This window comes from Penaeus chinensis, chromosome 16 (assembly GCF_019202785.1).
Source record: "Penaeus chinensis breed Huanghai No. 1 chromosome 16, ASM1920278v2, whole genome shotgun sequence".
In the NCBI taxonomy this organism is placed as follows: domain Eukaryota; kingdom Metazoa; phylum Arthropoda; class Malacostraca; order Decapoda; family Penaeidae; genus Penaeus; species Penaeus chinensis.
In genome coordinates, this window is record NC_061834.1 from 20,784,405 (window position 1) to 20,789,404 (window position 5,000).

The 5,000-nt window shown below is 31.7% G+C and overlaps 1 protein-coding gene across 4 annotated transcripts in view; it reads left to right on the plus strand.

Moving 5' to 3' along the window:
- The window catches only part of LOC125033556 (alanine racemase-like), a 12,544-nt gene that overhangs the window by 561 nt on the left and 6,983 nt on the right, over positions 1-5,000 (plus strand). Inside the window, exon 1 of one of the 4 annotated variants that reach the window (XM_047625162.1) lies at positions 1-266. This exon is cut by the window's left edge and continues 188 nt beyond it. The exons of the other annotated variants lie outside the window; for them this stretch is intronic. The gene's annotated coding sequence lies outside the window, so the exon portion shown is untranslated. The remainder of the gene's footprint in view (positions 267-5,000) is intronic. 4 annotated transcript variants of the gene reach the window in all.

A 5,000-nucleotide genomic window follows, 5' to 3' on the forward strand; every position in this document is an offset into this window, starting at 1 on the left:
CCGTGTAATGTAACAGAACTACGGATTTTCCCCCGGTCGCGTAAAACGTCAAGTGCGGGAATTACAGGATCGTTTCAGTTCTTGTAATTCGTCTTATTGGAAAGCAATAAAAGCCCTTGGTATCGTCTCCTAACCTCCCGTGAACGCAGAAGAAAACTTGCTTCTGAAGGAGGCGCACCACCCGAGCTCCTCCCAACACCCAGTGATCATTTTCAACCGAGAAAGCTGTTTCTTTTCAATCCGACGAGAAATATAATCAACTGAAGGTGAGTGCAGCATATCGAAGTCAGCACCGCTCCCAACCTCGTCTAATGATGGCACTCTATCCTGACAAGTTCCGTTCCCGTTGTGACCCCTTGCCTTGTGTTGAATGGACGTGAAATTCATCTAATGTACAATGTATGTGTTTACGGAATCTTAATCATCCATCTTATATTTCCAAAGAAAGTCCTGGGCTTAACGAACCAGTATTTTTTTTTTTCAAAAAAAAAAAAAAAAAAATAGCAACAGCAATACCTGATTTTGAAGGAAAAAATCAAAGAAAAATATCCCGTGCTCTAACATCATAATCGCGAGTTCTTCAGTCATGCACTCAGTCCTGACATATTCCGTTCCCGTTGTGACCCCTTGGCTTGTGTTGAATGGACATGTTATAAAAATAACAGGTAGTTTTCAAGCGGACATTGCTTACGACCCATAACCGAAAACGTCAATTATTCCCCTTGGTTTTGACATAGGTGGGTAATTACCATCAATTCTCAAGCAATGATTTTGATTTTATAAACACACACACACACACACACACACACACACACATATGTGTATGTATATGTGTGTGTATTTTTTTTTTTCTTATGGTGAATAATTGTATTTTCTTTTTTCTCGCCCATTTACTTTAGATGACTGGCGCACCAATTTCACTTTACACACGCGCCCATCTAATATCCTCAAAGAAGAAAATATTCCTAACTTTAAAAAAATATATAATCTGTAACTACATACGCGAATCCTTCCGGTTGATAAGGTTATCATATCCTTATCCTCTGCCTTGCCGCTCTTCCTCTATGAACTCTATCGACCGGTCTTGCCCCTGACGTGTGCCAAGGGAAATAAATCGATCAGTAGATTAACTTTAACTCTAATGGATATCGTCAGTGGACTTGTTGTTGCTTTTCAATGGCGCGTATTTTATTTTCGATCTCTCTCTCTTGTTCCTCTATTCAGTTGTTTTTTTCTCGCTATTCCCTTGTTTCTCTTTTTAGTTGTTTTTCTTCCTTTCCCTCCTTTCTGTCTTGTTTCTCGATTTAGTTTTTTCTTTCGGTCTCTCTCTGCATCTCTCTTTTTTCTCTCTCTCTCTCTCTCTCTCTCTCTCTCTCTCTCTCTCTCTCTCTCTCTCTCTCTCTCTCTCTCTCTCTCTCTCTCTCTCTCTCTCTCTTTCAGTCCCCCCCCCCCCCTCTCTCTCTCTCTCTCTCTCTCTCTCTCTCTCTCTCTCTCTCTCTCTCTCTCTCTCTCTCTCTCTCTCTCTCTCTCTCTCCCTCTCTCTCTCCCTCTCTCTCTCTCTCTCCCATTCTCTATCTCTCTGTCTCCTCCTTCTCCTCCTCCTTATCTCCCTCTCACGCACTTTGTCTCCCACATCCTCTCTTCTCCTGCATTTGTTTTTACCATCTTACCGATACCTCATATACATCTTATTCAGACCAAGCCCGTAACAAATATTATATATACAAAAAAAGCGTACTTTTCACTCTACAGCTTCATTCCATCAACAAAAAGACAAAGTTTGAATGAGTGCCAGGGACCGCTTACTCTACACGTTGCATTGTTTACCTTGAACCATCTTTTGGGAACTTTCCATTACGCGCAGGGAAAATTTCCGAATTTCTGTTGTTGTTTTTTCGTTGGCGTAAAGGTATTAGGGCCATACAATTTTTAAATGTCAGCTGCGATAATGTTTGTGTGACTTAATAGGGACATGGTAGAGGAATTTTGATGTTTATATGAATACTGTATTCGTTTATATTAATGTGTTGTTATACAAACGTGCTGTATGATTACATAAATATTTTATTCGGAATCCTTGAGAATATATTACAAGATTTCTTTTCAATGTTATTCGTTGTTTGTGTCTGTTAACTATGAAAACAAACAGTGTTTTAAGAAATAGATTGAATATTTTATTCTGTAAATACGCAAAAAAAAAAAAAAAAAAAAAAAAAAAAATAATAATAATGATCTAAAGCAAAACTTTCCTACAATTTCAACAAGAGGTTATTGTAGATATTTAAATGTGTGTGTGTATGTGTGTGTTTGTATGTTTATATCTGTGTATGTGTTTGTGCGTGTATGTGTGTCAGTGCATGTGTCTGTGCGTGATTGGTTTTCCTTTATAAATGGCTTTTCCAATATAAATACCATTCTAGTGTACATACCTTTACCATGCGTGCGTTACTTTGCCGTCCTGTTATTGTATATATTATATGGTAAATTCCATAGAAAAGGTATAAGCCTACCTTTGGCACTCCAGGAATTCTACATTCAGTAATTAAGATGTCTTTCCAGGTGTCACCTTTTTTCTCTAATAAATGTTATCGGGAGATAGCAGCAAAACAATTGAATTAATTTCCTCGAGGATAAATTGAATAATTTTATATTTCTACTACAGGATGATCATTAATGTTTTTTTTTTTTTATTATCATGTTTATAATGTTCTTTATTGGTCATATCAGTCTGTAATATAAATGATACTTCCTTGAGTGCCTTTTCACTTCAAACTATTAATTCACGGATAACTTACACTGCATAGAGATGTCATTCCATAACCCAAGGATCAAGAAGATTTCGTATGTTGGTCAACAGTGCTGGGCATTCGAGTTTTCTCACGGTAGGCTTTGGCATTCATAATGAAAGACCCCTCGTCCCTCATGCCCATGTCTCCCCCCCTCCTTTCCCTGCCGCAAACACACCTACACACATACATCTACACACGTGTACGTACACACACCTACGCCACATGTACACAGATACACACACATATAAATACACACACACCACATAAACACACTTTTACATTCACAAAATTACACACATTTACACTGCATTCAGACATAAACAAACAATTATATAATTTGGGAATATTAAAGGTAGAAATAAGTGTGGAAGTTACAGCAGCAATAACTACCAGTAAATTATATTAATAATCTCAGTGCCAATCATAATGGCAATAGTGGCAATAATGTTGAATATGATAATGCTAAGGATCAAAACAATGATTGAAGTTATAACGATAACAGTCAAAATTGGTTATATGAATGCTAATAGCAATACTATTGATAATGATAAGAATAATACTAATAACATCAATGATAATAATAATAATAATAATAATAATAATAATAATAATAATAATAATAATAATAATAATAATGCTAATAATAATGATAATGATAATGCTAATAATGATAATAATAATAATAATAATAATGATAGTAATAGTACTATCAATAATAACGTTTATAATAAAAGTAGTAGTAGTAATAGTAGTAGTAACAATAATAATAACGATGGTGATGATATTGACAAAATTATTGATTGTTATAATGATCATAATTACAATAATATGATGATAGTGATATAACATTAGTAATAGCTGTTCAGATAACAATAACGACAACAACACTCATAATACAAGAATGAAAAAGAAAACACTGATAACAGATATAAGAGAAATAATGAAATAATAGAAATCATAATGGCTATAATAATAGTATGGTAATGATGATAACATGGTAAGTAAAACATGACAATAATAATAACACCTTGATATCAGTAATGATAGCAGTAATGATAATAATGATAATAGCAATAACAACATTGATAATAATGACGATAAGAAAAAAATAGAAAAAAATAATAACATCGATGATAATCATTATTATTATAAAAATAAAAACGAAGTGGCAATCAAAAAAATTATAGTAATGATAATAATAAAAACTACAGCAACAACAATGATAATGATAACAATAATAATAATGACAATAGTGATAACAACGATTTGATGATGATGAAATAATAAAAATAATAATAACAATAATACTAATAATAATGACAGTAATAGTGATATCAATAATAATAATAATAAATGTTATCATTATGACAATGATAATGATAATAATGATAATAAGGATGGTAATAGCAATAACAATAATAGTATCAGTGATAAATATAATAATAAAAATAATAATGATAATGATAATGATAATAATAATAGTAATAATAATAATAATAATAATAATAATAGTAACAATAATAATAATTATAATAATGATAATAATAGTAATAATAATACCGATAATAATAATTGTTATCACTTCATTATAATATTATTATAATGATAGCAATGATGATGATAATAATAATAATGCTAATAATAATAATAATAATAATAATAATAATGATAATAATAAATATAATTACAACAAGAAAAATAACAGTAATTGTAATGATACCAATAATGATAACAATTTTAAATGATCATTATCATTATTACCATTATCATCATTATTATCATTACTGTTATCCTCAATATTACCATTACTGTTATCCTCATTATTATTATTATTTTCATTATTACTATAATTATCAACATTATCATTCGTATCATTATTTTTGTACTAATAATGATGATAATAAAAAACAAATTGAAAATAATAAAAATGATAATAAACGTCATTCTCACCATCATTTCGGTCTAAAACAAAGTGCTGAAGAAGAATTGCAAGAAAATCATCAAAAAAATTTAAATACATAAGTATTCCAATCAAAGCAATAATATTCAATAAATTTCAAAAGCTTGTGACTTATCCTGCAAATAAATATCTCTCAATGAGCCAGAGCTGAGACTGTAATAGGAACTCAAAGCCGATGTTCACGACTTCTATATCACAACATTTTACGTGTGGCAGCTTTCCTCGAGGATAGGTGTTGTTTGGTTCCACCA